The sequence below is a fragment of the Equus przewalskii genome, chromosome 1 (genome assembly GCF_037783145.1).
Source record: "Equus przewalskii isolate Varuska chromosome 1, EquPr2, whole genome shotgun sequence".
Taxonomy (NCBI): domain Eukaryota; kingdom Metazoa; phylum Chordata; class Mammalia; order Perissodactyla; family Equidae; genus Equus; species Equus przewalskii.
In genome coordinates, this window is record NC_091831.1 from 49,073,645 (window position 1) to 49,091,977 (window position 18,333).

At 40.4% G+C, this 18,333-nt stretch overlaps 1 protein-coding gene across 11 annotated transcripts in view; it reads right to left on the reverse strand.

The window, feature by feature from the left end:
* The window catches only part of FAM13C (family with sequence similarity 13 member C), a 119,061-nt gene that overhangs the window by 89,995 nt on the left and 10,733 nt on the right, over window positions 1-18,333 (reverse strand). The window lies entirely within an intron of this gene.

Sequence of the window (18,333 nt, forward strand, 5' to 3'; positions counted from 1 at the left end):
CTTAGAAGGCTCTATTAGACCCAAATACTATTTGTAGCACCACTCATGCTGAGGAAGTTTTTCATTTGGAAACCCAGCAATCATCTGGAATGAAGAAAAAGCTTAACACTTGGAACATCTGAACTCAAAAACATTTGGAGCTCGACAAGTATCTGGCATCTCAAACCCAAAAGCCACAGCTCCCGCCTCCAAACTAGTTTCCATAGAACTTCAAGAAACTGGAAATGCTGAAGAGAGACAGGATTCCACCAAGAGAAGGATGATGAGAATATCTGAAGAAAGCGCATAGGAGGCAATTCTGCAAACCAGGTCACATCACTTTTTAAGTTAAGCTATCTCCCAGCTCTCCCTTGCCTGCACTGGGGTCATGTCCCCAGGGATAGGAATGGCAGGCATTATGTGCTGTGCCAGGGGAATGCAAGCCCATAAGATACACATTGGAATGAAAGCCCCATGAGGGCCATGCTGTCACTGGACTCATTCTTCTTAATATCACATGGAGATTCTCAGTAAATATTTGTTGAATGACGAGTTATTAACATGGCATCATTTCTTGGGACATCAAATTTAGGTGAAGATTTAGGGGGAGAAAACCTGTTTCCATTAAAATAAATACATTAATAAACTGCAGCATTCTTAAGACTCCTTAAGATGACATGCATGTACCAGTCAGGATTCTTAGCATCAAACAACAAAAACAAACTCTAACTAATTTAGCAAAGAATGAATTTATTGGGAAGCTTACAAAATAACCCAAAGGGCTGGAGAACCAGATGTGGGTCTACAAAGCCAAAACTGAGCTCAGAACTGGTCCAGTGTGGACACTTCTGCTACCATTGAGCACTCTGCATCTCTGATGCCGCCGACCCTAAGATCATTCTGTTATTATTTTATTTTTTAAGGAAAAAAGTAGACAATGCTGCTTATCAAACTCTATCACAACACTGATTGTAAGGAGCACTCTGATTTCAGCAATATTAAAATGTTGGGAATATGAGAATTATAGGATTGATGAAAAGTGGTCACTTCTGCAGCATACATCGCTCGTACCACACACTCACGACAGGCACCACCACCACCACACGCAGCCCAGGTCTTGTCTCTTGCTGCACCCACTCCCACCCCAGGTTGTGCCCGTGTCGTAGCTGAAAGAGAGCCTGGAAAAGCAAATACTGGCATTTTCAGCTTCTATCGTGGAAAAAAAAGAGGCTGCTTTTTTCCCTCTTGTGGGAAATTCTCCAAGCACGAGAACAGAGTTCAGATGCTGGGCAGCCAAAATAGAATGACAAATATCCCCTATAGGGAGATTTCAAAGAAACTCCCTCTTATGGTAAAAGTTCAGTCTCCTCTGCGGTTAGGACTTAGAAACCTAGAAAAATGTTTGAGAAGCACAGAACAGGAAAACTCCTTAGAACAGAATCCAAGGTCCTTATCCTCCAGCCCCTGCAAACTGTTCCAGTCTAGTTTCCATCACCCCGCCCTTTGCAAACCCAGCAGTCCAGGGATGACAAATTAGGTGGCAGCTCTTGAATAGCCATTATCACTCATGTCTTCACTCACGGTGTGTTCCCTCAGATGTGAAAGTCTCTCTCCCCCAATTCTTCTCCGCTTAAATCACTCTCATTGCACAACTTAGACGAAAAATCACCTCTCGTGGGAACTCCTCCGCATAGCCCCATCTTTCTGACCTCTTGGCACTTTATACATATCTCCATTGTTGAAGGAAGAGGTCCCCACTCAATATCTGAACAAAAAGCTGAATCTACTGCTGCTAAGCAAGGGAGAGCTGCATTTTAACAGACATTCTCCCTAAGCAAAGCAGAGAGAGCTGATCTTATATAGGATTTGGAGACCCTTCGAGTTCAGGGGCTGAGAGACTTCCAGAAGCTGGAATATTTAGGCATTAGCTGACCTTTAGGAGCAGCAGCAAAGCTGGAGTGAGAATGTGGTTGACTGGCTGACTTGCAGAAATGTGCTCGCTAGAGTTCAGCTGTTGCTGACTGTCTGGCTTTCCAACTATGTGTGTTGGTGGGGTGTGGGGGCTGCTGTTACTGATCGGCTAGCTTACAGCAGCACGAATGATTGCTGTTGTAGATCCATTTAAAAAGGTATAAAAGCAGGTTTTGAAGGTTATTGATAACCATGGCCACAGAATAATCAGTCTTTTCCTAAAAGGGTAGGAACTTTTCATTCTCACTATTATGACAATATATTAGGATGTGATAACCATACTAATAGGCAACATTCTAACGTTTATTGAGCTCTTACTATGGACAGGGCATTACAGTAAGTAGTTTACAAGGATTATCTCATTTAATCCTCGGAACAACATTATAGGTGGGTACTGTTATCCTTCAGTTCACAGATGGGTAATCTTAGAGGCCTCCCTGGGATCCACGTGCAAACAGAAAGACAACAGAACCTGCACTCTTAATCAGTGCACACTGAGGACCTGCTGACTGCTGTTGCTGTCTCCCCCAGTGCTAATACACCCCCCTCAAGCACAGGCACCAGCTCTCCTCTCTCTTCGTGCCCACAGCCACATTGGTTCAGGGCTTCTCATGCAGAGGCACCTCAAATTCACTGTTAGAGCAAGAAAGAGAGGATCCTGAACCTCTCCATTAGTGCAAGGCCTGATCTAAAGGTCAAAAGCTCTGCATCTTGCCATCCAGCCATGGCCAAAGTCAACAATAAAACCAACACCCTATACAAACTGTCAACTACATCTGTTCTTGTAAGAAAACCAGGCCTTAAAATAATATATTCCACTTGGTTTCTAATGACTTTGTAGCTATTTCTTCACCTTTGATGCAACTACTGAGACTAAAAGATTGGTTATTAACCTGCCTCAGCATCCCCACAATGGCAAGGTTATAGTAGCCTAAAAACAAAAACAGACAAACATCAGGAGCATAAAACCAACCACTGACTATTTTGTCACTTTCTGCTCATGTGCATACACCCAAACAGGACTGCCCTAATCACAACTCCTCAAGAAAAGCACTCCCATATCGCCTAAAAAACTGAAGTCATATAAAATATATCAAACCACATCTGTGACCAGAAACCAGGCAAGGAAAGGGTTAATGAAAATCTGATCCGTAACTAAACATAGTCTGTCAAATGCTTTCCAGACAAGGAGAAAACGACTGTTTTTCAGAAGTTGATGTCCTCCTTTTTGCAGATGTTGCCATCCTACAGTGACACTTACATGGTTGCAGCAGGACCCCTGCAAATTGCTCCAGCCCTAAGTGTCCAAAAGTTACCTTGGACCTGTTATGCAATGGCATGTTGCACTGAGCTGGTTATGTAACGGCACTGAACTTGTCATGCAATGGCCTGCACATGCGCCCTGATTAGGCCCAATTGTTACACAGTTGTAACATATCCTCTGCACCCCGGTGTATAAAATCTCCAGCTGCACTAAACTGGGCAGGGAGCGGGGAGCACTGCTTTGGGAGCTATCCCTGGGGTTCTCCATTGCTTGTGCAAGCAATAAATCTTTTTTCTTCACCCACTTCAGCCTTGGTTGTGCTTTTCACCTCCACACTCACCAGGAGATGGACCCACTGAGTTCAGTTACACATCCAAAACACAGCTCTCCCCAACAAAAGCCTTGTGATTAATGACAAAGATACGTCATCAGAATATCTCTATTTCCCTCCTATCACTCCTCAGTAAGTACCATGAAATCCCTCTGCAATTTACTCCTTTATGAAAAATTATATATTCTTATTATCCCAACAAATGAGAGGAATGTTCAAGCCTTCCTTCTCCTGAGCCCAGCCAGGCCTTATCCTCCAAAGCCCTGGACACATTCAAACTCTGTGGTGACCTATTTGGTGTGTGTATTGAGAGACCCACATGTTTAATCCACCTTCCAAATCAAGAAAAAGCATAAACCAATTTTAATACAACCATGAAAATAAGTAATACCTAGTAACACCACTCAGTCATTCAACTTGTGTGGCCTTGAGCAAGTTACTTAACTTCTCTGTGCCTCAGTTTCCTCATCTGTAAAAAGGAACAAGAGAACCAGCACCTTGTAGGGTAGTTGTGAGAATTAAATGAATTATTATATATAAAGTACTCAAGACAAGGCTATGCGCATGGTGGCTATAGTTAATAACATTTGTACTGTATACTTGACAGCTGCTGAGAGCAGATCTTAAACGTTCTCACACAGACACACACACACAAAAACAGTTAACTATGTGAGGGGATGGATGTGTTAATTATCTTGATCTTGGTAATCATTCCACAATGTATATCTATACTAAATCATCATGTTGTACACTTTAAATGAATACAATTATATTTGTCAATTATTCCTCAATAAAGTTAAAATAAAGACAAGTCTTTGCAAGGTCATTACCACAGAAGTAATATTTTCATAATTATTACAGCCTCCAGGTATGACCTAGAAGGTCTGAACCAGGGCTACAGCAGTAATATAGACAAGGAAAAAACACCCGGGAGAGAGATTCTGGGTTCGAATGTGAAAGTCTTCAACTCATCTAGCCATGTCTAAAAGGCAAATAGGATCAACATGGTGCTAAACAGCTGCACGGATAGTGGATACTTTAGCGTACATCCAGAAACCGCCAAACATCCGACTGCTTCGTGTAATGAACTGCTTGGCCTCCTCCCTTGCTCCCCCCCTAGAAGAGGCCATCTGACCCTTGGCTTGTGTTAAGGTTCAGCTCTACCAGGATCTGGGGCCGATTCCATGCTCTGTCAAAGGAAAGGGAAGGCAGCGTGGGTAATGCAGCCACAGATCTGTCATGCTGCAACTGCCACCCGGAAGTTTTACTCAGAGTGTCTGCCTTGTTCCTGTCCCCGAGTCCCCACTGAAGTAACTGGATCCCAGTCGTAACACCCTACACCCACATGTCTCTGCCCTGCCAGTCTGCTTAGTGCCCCACATCCTCCTGGACGGGAATCCCATTCAGCTCTTGCCAGTTCCCCTGGGCATCGAGAAGCTAGCCCATACACAGTCTGGCTTCAGGAAGACCCTGGCATTGGTTTCCTAGGGCTTCTGTCACAAATTACCATAACTTGATGGTTTAAAACAACAGAAATTTATTCTCTCATGGGTATGGAGGCCAGAAGTCTGAAATCAAGGTGTCAGCAGGGTCATGCTCTCTCCAAAGGCTCCAGGGAAGAATCCTTCATGGCCGTTTCCAGGTCTAAGAGGCTCCTGGCGTTCCATGGCTTGTGGCACATGGCTTCTTTCTTCCCTGCGTGTCTTTGTGTCCTCTCCTCTTCTTAAGGACACCAGTCATTGGCTTTAGGCCCACCCTAAATCCACAATGACCTCATCTGAATTCTTACCTTAATTACATCTGCAATGATCGTATTTCCAAATAAGGTCACAGTCTGAGGTTCCAAGTGGACATGAATTTTGGGGAGACACTATCCAACCCATTATACTCCTCAACTTACAAGAGAGGAAGTGGAAGCCCTCTCTGGAACGTTCAGTCCAGCATCAGTAATGAAACACCGTGTTACTGAGCCTGATCTGAGAAATCAAGCAAAACTGACGGATGGCTTTGCCCAGGAAGGAATTATTAGTGAAAATGACAGTTTGGGAAGTGAAAGAAAAAGCCAGGTCAGTGTGTAGGGTGGGTCTTCTTTGAAAAAAATGTAGGTCTCAAAATCACTAAAGCTATAAAAGTTGACATTAAAATCTTCATTTAGAAATAAGGAGACAGAGGATAATTTGTACATGTCTTAAAGACACGTTTCTTAGTCTTGTTTGCAATGGAAAAACCTCCTTCTAAGCTCTGAGATAAATCACATTTAGCAATTAGCTCACAAGTAAGAGGAAGCCAAAATAAACCAACTTCTAAAGGGCCCTAGTCAATGACAAAAAGGTGTTCAGAGGTACGGCATCGCAATCAGACATTTAATAAATTTTAGATGTGTCATTTCTGAAATTCTAACCAAAGAATGAAAATTTTAATGACAGGAAAATAAAATAATGCTCAAGGACAGTTGAAGCTACTGCTTTTTCTGATTTAAAAAAAACCCTTCAAAATAGCATCTGCAAAGACTTTCATTACTTTGTGTATTAGAATTTTATCTCCACTGCCCAGAAACTAGATCCCTGTCTCTTTTCCAGCACCAGCTCCCTGCTGCCCGCTCATCCTGTTGCCTCCATCGAGCCCATCTCAGTTTCTGCAGAGTTGATCATCTCCCGAGAGACTGTCTGCTTAGGCCCCTCGCTTGCCACTAAACCCTGGAGACCACAAGGCTGTATCAGCTACCCGAGAGCTCGCCAGATCCGTAGCCTGTACATGGCCCATGGATGCCTCTGACATCCAGACCCTGGTTCCTCCAGACTCTTCATCGCATTAAGAACAAGTCACTAAGTTCTCGTCCTGTTTTTTAGCATAAGGTGGAAGGGAAATAGCTACAGATTTAATAGGGTGTTAGGTTTTGGTCTTTTCTCTATTTCCATCTCTATGTTTCACATCAGGTAGAAAAGGTTTCAGCTGTCAAAGTGTTTATAAGAAACCAGTAAAAAATAAATAAAATAAAAACAGAAGGAGCCTTAAATCACTAGGGTTTGCCTGTTTTTTATTTAGAGCTAAATTAATTCGGTCTTTTGTTCAATCTTCTTGTCTTTCAGGGAGAGCAACGTCTGGGTCTTCAGAGGACCAAGCTCTCCCAGTTTCTAAATCAAATGTCAGTTTGAATACACCTGAGAAGGCAGTCGGCAAAGACAGGGAGAAACTGACAGAGGGAAGAGGTGGGAGGGAACGACGCCCTCCCATGAATCCACAAGAACAACAGTCAACGATCTTCCCCTGGTGGCTGTTAAATCCCGTAGGTCATACCTTCAGTACAGTCAGTGTCTTCTGGATTAAAACACTAAAAGCCAGCCACTGCCCTCACCACACTGGCATACTGAGTAAGAACGCTTTAAGCCTTGACAGTATCCCTTTGGTTATTCAATGTTAGATATAGCTGAAAAGCCTAAAAATCTAATGTTGGGAAACCCTTTCCTACTGGAAATTTCCCTGGTGCACAGCAACATTACCAAGCCAAGCAATCATAATATTGTAGTTCAGGGTATTAAGGAACAAAAGAAGCGGCGCTGACATCTTTGTTTCTTCGAGAAATCCCCTAATTGTGGCTATAGCTTATTAAGCAGTAAAGTTGCAGAGGGCTCAGCTATAAAAATATATATATATATAAATTCATAACATAACCAAGCAGGCTTTGTTGGGTGGAAAGGGAAAATTCCACCGTGACTGAAAGACCACTGGTTACCTGTGCCTGGAGGCAACTACATAATAAAATAAGGATTAGAAGAGTAAAGCCATCCTTGCGCACAACACAAGCCTCAGTCTAGAGCGGCAGTTTTCAAGGCAGCAATCCTCTGTCTGACTGCTTATCTCCAGTAGGATTAATGCTCAAAACACGGTGCTATTGTTCTGTCTGTGTCTGGCACCAGTTACGTCATTTTCGATCATTTTAACACAGAAACTGGCTTGTGAAAGTCAACTTTCCTATTGACTTGATGATGGTCTCTGCTCATGGCAAGTAGGGTCCAGTGGGATAAATGGTCTGCAGATTTTGAGAGCAGATTTTTCAATCTTTTTCGCACTTCTATCCAATTTTTAAGGCTTTATCATCTCATGAGAGTAGGTTGCTTTTTCCAGGATGTTCCATGCTATTTGGACACTAAAGATGTAAAATAAATACTACAATAAGCCTCCTAGACAGGCAGAGGCTGCTGACTTCCCTTCCTATGCCTTCTTTAACTACCCTAGAAAGAGTGAAGTGAAAAACAAAATCCTGACGCTCTCAGGCTACATGGGTGCGACTGGTTACGCCCACCTTGGAGGAGAAAGTGAGTGAGGTTGGATGTTCATGCCATTCATTCTTTTTTTTTTTTAAAGATTGGCCCTGAGCTAACATCTGTTGTGACTCTTCTTTTTTTTTCTTCTTCTTCTCCCCGAAGTCCCACAGTACATAGTTGTATATTCTAGTTGTAGGTCCTTCTAGTTGTGCTATGTGGGACGCCACCTCAGCACGGCTTGATGAGTAGTGCTAGGTCCATGCCCAGGATCCAAACCAGCGAAACCCTGGGCCGCCGAAGTGGAGCATGTGAACTTAATCTCTTGACCATGGGGCGGGACCATGCCATTCATTCCTGATATGGTCGCCAGATTAAGTAAATAAAAACACGTGATGTCTGGTTACATTTGAATTTCAAATAAACAATGAGTAACTTTGTAGTATAAGCATATCCCATGTAGATATTTGCTTGTTCGAAACTCCCATTCCTTTTGAAAACAATATCTACATGGGACATACTTACACTACAAAATTATTCATTGTTTATCAAAAATTCAAATGTAACTAGGCATCCCATATTTTATCTGGCAACTACATCTCGTAAAATATGAAGCCTAAAATTGTAGGCTTGAGGTTGACATGTTATGTCTCAGTCCCAAAGTAATATTTAACCATGTTCGATAAAGTTTAGATTGGCGATTCTTAGTTACCCGAAATGTCGGTTCATTATGTTTCTGCTATCCAGACTTCCCAAACAGCTTCACTTCCAAGCTCCAAAACAGTCTGGCTAAGTCCTTGCTAAGCTGTTTTCTTTGCCGAAAGAACATCCTGCTCTTGGATAAATATCCCCAAGTACATGAGGATGTGAATTTGCATATCTGTGTGTATGTAGAAACCCAGGTCCCACATCTGACAATATGTGATGACATGATGACAAATCATCAAATCCACTTTCTATAGGACGTGTTATTTTTGGATCAAATTTTAAAATGCCTCTTAATCACAGCACTACAGGTTTAGTTGGCATAACCCAAAGTCACTACAATCTTCTGGCAAGAGTAAGACCCCAATTAATCCTAAATAAAATAAAATTAATGAACTCTGAAGTTTCATTTAGCAACAGAGAAGAAATCAATAACTAAACCTACTTCTTTTTTCCTGATACTAATGAAGCAGATGTTTCACTCAAGAGATACTTATACAAAACTCGAATTTTTGTTCAAAACAGAAATATAACAGCAGGTATATCCTTTGGTGGTAATTAATTAGCCTAATTAACCTAATTAATTTTCTTTTTCTTCTGCTAGTCCTTGACATTAATAACATTAATACTTCAGTATTGTGAAGGCCTAGAAGAGGAAAGACCAATTCTTCATTCTTTGGGTTATACTGCTAGTCTGAGCAGAAGATGTGGAAGTCATTAGTGCTGCTCGTCAGCAATTCATTCTCTCCCTTAGGACACATTGCAGGATTGTACTCCTAGTCCCTTGTGTTCTGGGATTGTGCTTATAAGGGAAGCATGTGACCAGCTCTGACCAATTAGTAGAGAATGGAAACACCATTTGTTGCTTCAGGCCTGGAGCTTCTAATTATTAGTGCAGAACCCTCCAGAGCTCTCTTTTCTCTCTGACTCCAAAACCAGCAACATTCAAGACTGTGACTGCTCAGTTAGTCTGGGCCCTTAATTGATCAACATGATTAGACACTTCCTAGTGACCAATGATGGATAAGTAACATGTGCAAGAAATGTACTTTTGTTGGTTTAAACTACTAAGGTTTGGGGTTATTTGTTATTGTAGCAGACCCCAGCCTAGCCTAACTCAAGAGACATACAATTATTGAGGTTTTAGTGTATACCCAGCCAAATGAGTCTATGAAACATTCTTGGAGCCAGCCCAGTGGCCTAGTGGCTAAGTTCAGCATGCTCTGCTTTGGCAGCCCAGGTTTGGTTCCTGGGTGCAGACCTACATCATTCATTGGTGGTCAAGCTGTGGCGGTGACCCACATACAAAATAGCACAGACATAAGCTCAGGGGGAATCTTCCTCAGGGAAAAAAAAAAGAAAAAAACATTCTGCACACTATTTCTAGCCCCCTGAAACTTGCTGAATGTTTAAGGTTGTGTCATTATAACATTGAATTCTCAACAAGCTCTTAAGGTAGATACAAACTCTACTTTATAAATGAAAAACTGACACAAAGAACTGGTAAGTAAATGCTTAAAGTCATACAAAAAGTGAGTGATTGAGAAGGAATTTGAACCCATATCCATCTGGAACTATAGACCATGCTTTTCACCACTTTGGTATACCACCATTTAAGTATTTAACTCTGGGATTTATTAAAGGAAACTTGTTCATAGTAGAAGGAGCAAATCTTGGAAGCCTATAGAGGGTTAGAAGGTGCCAATAGAGATAAAGGTGTCCCATGGATGTTACTGTTCTTTCCAGGTGTTGGTAAATCTTGACTATGGGTTGAATTTATAAGGCTATATAATGTTAGAAACCATCTTTGGATTTACGTAGAAAACTGGAAATTCTTTAAATCAGAATTTATTTATCTATGCAAAAGATGCAGAGGAAGAGATAAAACAAGACAATTTTAAGAGCCATCCTATGTGGGAGCCATCGGCATCTCTGTTAAATATTCCGGAAGCCTATAAGCAGAGATCAGTCCTTCCCATCCTCCACTGCTACACTCAAAATAACCAATACCATCAATACCTTCTTGCTCAGTTTTTTTAAGAATTCTGTAACTTCCCATCATAGGTGGAATACCAATTAGATAATGGGACCCAGAGCACTACAATGCCAAAGTCTCAAATTTTCCATTGCTTGTAAACTTGTCTCAAACCAGTTACATGGTTTTGAACATAAACTCCGAGTGACAATTTTTTTTTGACTTTTGAGATTTAATGCCTAGGCGCACAAGGAACATCATTTAATTTTAAGACTCCTTCATGTCAGTATTTAAGCTGAATATATTTCTATATTTCAAAAAAAAAGAAATAAAGCTATTTTACAGATATCACAGGTTCCTTCCTAAAAATATCCTTCTTCATCAGCTTAATCATTTAACAACAGATTGGTTGTGAATTTAAAGAGGAGTATCAGAATCTGGTATACCATCAGAAACAAGGAAACCCAAATATTGATTCAGATGGCCTCATTTTCAAGGACCCTGACTTACTCAGAGCTCTGTCCCTTGAATCTCAACCATTTTACTCTTGGAAGAGTGAAAGGGAACGTGGAAAACAAACCTAAAAGACCACCTTTCTTCCTGACCAGTAACAAGTATTCAAAAAACCCATACCCAAATAGGAATTGAAGTAAAACCTCTACACTGAAGGTGCAAAATCACCCGAGAGAAATAATGCAACACAAACTAATGTGTCAAAACAATGATCTAACTAAGACTAATTGTTAGAATCATGATGAATTCACGCTCTTGACACAACGCAAGAAGCAGCCCTCAAAGGCGTATTCAGAACTTAAAAGTTTTTCTCTCACTGAAAAGCAAGTGGAATTCTATTTGAAGTTCATTTTAGCTTTCCCGAGCTCTCAATTTCAAAGTCAATCAGCTATACTGGTTTTCTTGCTTTTACTCTTTGCATTTGCTCAGTGCTTCAGTAATATATTAATAAAAATATACATAAAGTAGATCTATAATTGAAAACAGAATTTTAGTTCCTTTGGGGGGAAAACATGACCCAGAATTAACAATTGTCTTTCTTTTAATTCAGAGCCTAACACAGTAAGAATAAGAAGTATACCTTCCCCAAACAGAAATATAGTAAATACTCCATAGTTAGGTTATTTTGCCTGAAAAGTGTTCAGGGAGTTTTCATTTCTGCAGAAAAATAAACATGCAAATTTCACAATCAGACCTGGATCCCTTTCCAGCCTCTTAACATGTCTACTGGAGCCAAGTGGAAGAAATCTAATGCTGATGTACACCAGACCGAACAGCTGGTCTCCCCAAGGAAGTGGATTAACAGCACGATCACAGTACACAGCTCACTCAGAAAAGCTCTCTATATAGCCTCCTACTTTTGTCTTCTGCTAAAATAGCCACCAGAGGGGAGGACAGAAGGATGGTGCATTGCCTGATGCCAGCTGGTAGGGAGTGAAGATGGTAAGACTCAACCTACCAATGCTAAATCTAAATGCCCTCTGGACAGTTACAGGAAGTTGGTCCTGTTATGCTAGTCAAGTCCAATCATCCCCAAATCAGGTTGTCAGGAATTAATATTATAACAATACAGAATCACTTTTAATTTCTCACAAAATATTACAACATACATAATCTACTGCCTTGAATCAGTTCTCCTAGAAAGAGCGTTGCTATGTAATAAGACATTCCACACAATAGCAAACTAACTGGATTCTACTTTGATATGGAGTTTCTGCTTAGCACAAACTCACAAGTCTTGTCTAACCTCAAGGTCATCATATCAATGAACTCTAGTGTTAGCATCAATAAAATCTGAACTTTCTGGAGATAGGTCATTAAATGGTCCTTATCCAAGCCATTTTTTTGTAAAGCCCAATGTCTAAGGAAGACAATAAACAAGCAGAAAGGAAAACTGCAACTGATCCTGGCTCAAATCAACATTCTCCTTATTCCAAATATCTTAACTTCTTTCAGAACATCCTGGCATTACCTTCCTGGTTCCTGGACTTTTATTGGGTCAGCAAATATTCCTAAAGCCCTCCTCTTTTAAATGATTCATAGAGAGTGCAAAACTGGAATCAGTCATTCATACATGCACACAAAACCTCAGATTCTGCTAATCCACCCGAGGCTCCTTCTCAGAGAATTGGCCAAGACCAAGGTTAAAGAAAAGCTGCTCAAAGTGAGATGTGAATCTGACCTTCCACAAGTGGAATTACTGAATCTGACTTTGGGGTTGATCAGAAAGGTAAGAAAGATCAAAACTTTTAATGGTTTCCATTTTGTTCCTTCTCCCTTGTCCACACCCCCACTTCCAACCTGGTTAGGATCAGACTGAAGATCCACTCGGGGGTCCTGAATTCAAACTTTGTGACAGGAGAACCCAGAAATGGCAATAGCTAACTCTTACAATGGTGCTCTTCAGATTCGAAGAGGGTTGTTTTTCAGCTTGTAAAGTTGTGCCCGTAGGTTCTTCACAGGTGCTTTTGGGGAACGATGATCTCATAGAAAACCACTTAGAACTGTGTATTGATGATGGTAACAAGTGTCAAGAAGGATCTGTAGCATCAGCTCAAGTTTCCCAAATAAATTCAGCTTTACAAACAGAACCACCCTCTCTACCATGTTGCATGGTAAGCCTCATTAATGTGACATTTACTCTGTGATCAAAACTCATTTACAGTTTTATCAGCTTCTATATTTGTCCAAGTCCTTGTGAAACTTTGCCTGACAATATTAGAAAACAACACTCTAGTATTATCAGTCATAACGGTGGTTATTATTTAAAACGTTGACTTGTCCACAGCCTTACTTCTGTCATTTGAATCTAGCATCATCCAGGCCAGTTTTCAATCAGGAACGCACATCAAACTTACCTATGGAATTTAATTAAAATGTAGATGTCTAGGACCTACACCAGACTTAGTGAATCTTTTTACTTGATATTCTTGGCACATTCTTTTGGGATTATTATGTTATATCTAAAGGATTTTTCCTCTGTAAAAATTACATTCCTCCATTTTTTATAAAATCAGAAGTAAATTCTCTGACTTTTTTACAAACAGGCTTACTTATTATCCTTTGAGACATTCTAATTTGGGGAGAATGATTTTATTATCTTGTTTTGCATGTCACATTATGCATTATTCTTATTATGAACTCGCATCAGACTTTTCACATTGGAAAATTATCAGTAGTAAATTAACCATAACAACTTTTAGCTTCCGTCATCTATAGATGTTTGTTTTCCTCAGATGCTTGCCTGAAGGTTCTGCTCTCAGCTTCAGGCCAGAGTTTGTATCTTCAACAAAAAAGAATACTCTCAAGAGTCCAATGGTAAAGGACCAGATACTTTAAACGATTAATATTTCAAAGACTCTTGGGCATAGGTGTCTGATGACACCAATGGGCTGCGTCAAGATTTGCAGAAACTCAGTCAAGAAGCAGATGACTTCATGCTACTGCTAATCCAAGACCAAGGAGAACACCAACTAATTACATAGGACTGAACGGCTGACAAGAGAAATTTTCCTGTGATTATCTATTTGGAATATAGTTGTTTTAATGTTCCACCTCCTAGATCTATAAAAAGTCCTCTCCCTTTCTACTTCAACTATCTGTAACCCATATAATTCAGTAGATCCTTATATTAAATATTTTTAAATTATTTTCTGCATTCTTGATGCTCTGGCATCCGGAGCCTCTCTCACTGAGGAGACCCCTCTCCCAGGGCTAACCAATTCTCAGGGACATCAAACATAACAAATGACTTGCCCAGGAGTGTGCCTTGCATATGCAAACTAACCAGTCCAGAGTCATATTCTGAACCACCTCCTCTATGTGGCTCATACACTCCAGGAGGCGATTTTCCTCTGCCCCAATCATCCCAGGGCCAGGTACCAGACCACTAGAGACAAGGCCAGTCCCTAAGGGTCCACTGAAATTATTTAAACTAGCCAATTCTAAGCCTGCTTACCTTGCCTTGCCTTGTTTTCCAATGGAAACCACAATAAAGGCTCCTGCCCAGGCATTCCCTCACCCCATCTGCCTCCTGACCAACACTGGCGCTTCCCTGTGTGGCCTAACAGGACATGGCACACCCCCCACCTCCTCTTCAGAACTCTGAGCAGGAACTGTTTCAAATGGTGGTCATCTCCTGATCTGTTGGCCTCACCATATCGGAGTGATAATAAAATCTACATTTTAAAATCATTCTGTTTATGTAAACTGAAATGAAACATTTTAAAATTATATCTGAGTCTCACTGACCTCCAGAGTTCAGAAACTCATACTAAGTCTCCTTACTTTCAATGGCAATAAGGTTATTTCATATAGTTAATAATAATCTGTCTTCCTTTTTACCAGGATGTAACTGGAAAAATCTGTTATGCAACCACCATCTTGGGTGGAATGTCATTGAGAATGATGCTCATTGAATCGGATAGAACAGGACGCTTTTAAGGAACTAATGTGGCTTTACCTTTGGAGCCAATGCCTACAAAGGCCTCCTAGGATAACTGGCCTGCTATCTAGTTTTCAGGGTCCAACCTTACAGGTGATAAGGGCTGTCACTTCCTGGCAAGCCAGGAACCTAATGTTATCTTGGGGACCTCAAGAAGAGAAGAATTCTCCCAAATGCATATGTATGCAGGTGAAAAATGTGATGAGAGTATATTGAACTTGGTTTCTTCGCCTTGGGATTGCAAATAATAGAGGCATTAAAAGTCCAATGTGAGTGAGATTCCTTATGAAAACTTCCAGAGAGAAGTTAATGTAATTATGCAATACTGTATGCCCCTAGATTTTGCAAAGCACACTTGAGAAGATCTATATGGAAAATTAACACTCTTGCTACGCCTATGTAAATAATCAGGCCAAACCTAACGAGACTAGTCTTATTTTGTGAACAAGAATAATCTTTCTTGGGGCCAGCCCAGTGGTGTAGTGGTTAAGTTCACACACTGGGCTTCAGCAGCCCAGGGCTCGCAGGTTCGGATCCCAGATACGGATCGATGCACTGCTCATCGAGTCATGCTGTGGCAGCGTCCCACATACAAAACGGTGGAAGACTGGCACAGATATTAGCTCAGGGCCCATCTTCCTCACACACACACACAAAGAATAATCTTTCCTTAAGATTATTATAATCACAAGGGAGAAGGAGGAAGGGAGGAGAAGAACATAAGGAAAAATAATAAAAGACTGAAATTTAGTGGATGCCTTGGCTAGCTTATCATAATCTCTGCTTTTGTTTATCTATGACAAGGTTATTTTACAAAGCTACAGAGATGGAAGTTAACTTGTAGAAACTGATGGCAATGCAAATAATTTCTCTCCATAGAAACGCAAATTGTGTGCAAGGGAAAGTAACTGATTATTGTCTCATGGATATTACAAGTTTTGCCAATTTTGTGTCCATTTGTAAATTTATTTCAGCATTCCTCATCAGGCCATAAATGTGTGATGCTCTGCATTCTCTTTTGAACTGGGTGTAATGGTTGTCTCATTAATTAATGATTTAAATAAAATCTTTGACATATCTTTATTTCATATCTGAATGAGAGTCATGATTACATCCTCTTTTAAAATAAACTTTTCACAAGTGAATAAAGACATCGTGCTTCCATTTTCCAAAAAAAGACACCAATCATATATATACCTCTCTTACAAGTTTTAAGTCATTCAACAAATAATCCTGAGTGACTATTGAGTGCTAGAGATTCAGAGAGAGACAAGAAGGACTGACCCACTGACCTCAAGGAATGTACGTCTTAGTGGAGCTAGCATTCACTCAAACAACATTTGTCTAGCTTTAGTGACCAACGTTACAAAGCTTTAAGGCAGAGAAGAAAAATATACTTATAAAATCCTCTCCAAAGTAATCCTTTCTAAGTAAGTAATTACTGCTTGGCAACACAATATATCACCAAAGGAAAAAAATTCCAGAGTGAAATAACAGGTTTTCTAGAAAAATTATGGTTTGAGTAGTTAAGTGAGTAGATAAATTGCTAGACTCATAATTGGAAGATCTGGGTCTTCTCGTTAGAAACACTCTGCTTTATGGAAAAGACATTCCACTCAAATTCTTCCAAATCTAGTTAAAGAGGTTATGTAATCCCTCTGATTCTTAGCTTTTCCAGGTTTACGAAAAGATAATACTCATTCCACAGGATTGTTGCAAAACCTGGTTTATGCCTACCACATAGTAAATGCTTAAATAAATGTCAGCTGACTTTATTAATAATATTATTTATAGACATTCGATTCTTGGTCAGTACTTGACCAACGTTAATTATCTCTCCCCAAGAAAACAGGAAGAATGAAATGGTTTCAAATTTCTCCAAAATATGGAAGACCTATAATAATATTATCAAAGTTCTCACAGTCATTAGGGGAAAAAATGTCATTGTGTAGAGAGAGATGTTAGGAATGAACTGGAAGTTTACCTGCAGTCCAGGATTCCAATGCTGTATTATAAGCGAAGACTATACAAGCACATCTCTCTCCTGAAAACTTCCTGTGTGTGAGCAGCAGATCGGGAATTACATGCCCCATTAGCACCCTATTACAAGTGACGACTGTGTAATTTCTGTGAGACCAGACCACAGGATGACAAGAAAGAGGGCATTCTAGGAGAGAGGGCTGGTCAGCCAAAGCCCACAATGTCACAGGAGACCCTTAGCAGGAGATTCAAGGTGAGAGCCACCCTGGAACCAGACAGCCTGGGTGGGCAGCACTTTGGGTACCAGATTCGTCCCCAGCACCACACTCCTAATTAAGCAAGCGCTGGGTGCATTCAGCCATAGTCTGCGTCTCAAGTCTATCATAACCCAAACGGTATTTCACACTCACCTCTCCCTGCAACTCAACTGAGTCTAAGATAATCACAGCACAGCTTCATAAATGCAGAAGGCATTTTCATGTCACTGCAAAATTAACTGCCTAGATAAGAGGTCACAATGCCAAGGAAAAAATGAGATAAAAATCACAAAGTGAATAAGAAAATTACAAGGTCAAATAAACTGCCCAGCCAAAGTCATTCTAACAGGAAGATCACCTGGTATTCATTTGCTAAATAGGACTGGACTTGAAGTTATTATATAATTAACCTATTACGCTTAGAGCCTCCCACATTATTTTCAAGGTTAACAGCTAAGTGATAACAAAAAAGGAACATTAACATTAATGGAGCATCTATGTACAATGCGTAAAGTATAAGCTCAGTGTCGGGACCATTAACCTGCTAGTAAGATTAAAGTGAATTATATTCAGTTAATCTCTTTTAAAAGCATCATAAATTATTCAAGGATTTTTTAAGATTTAAAAAAATCACATTCTTTGCTACATCCCTCTACAACTAGAAAAAGTAAATATATATATATATATATATATATAAATAAAATGTAAATTTATTACCCGAATAAAGTTGGAAAGATGCTTCATTCATTCAGTTAAATTTATTGACCAGACACGACATACACATACAAGCAGGCACATACACACTTGACTGTTTACTCAAGGCTGCTAAACGGCAGCCTGAGGAGGACGGCTCTGGGTAAACCTGGGACTTTCCAGTTTTCTTAGAAGAATCTCCAAGTTTGGGGCAAGAGCCACATGCCCTGGATAAGTGAAGACAGTGGGAGATCCTCCTGTACTCTTCCCACAAAGAACGCAGCAGCTCCTCTAAATCAACATCAAAGTTCAGTATTTAAGAATACCAATTTGGAAGGGCGCTAAGTTATTAGCCTGCTCAGAGCACTCCACTATTAACCAAAGAGAACATCCACATGCTCAGGCCTTGGGGCGTGATGACGAGTCACGTTAATTGCCTCCTGCAAAATAACGTGCTCAA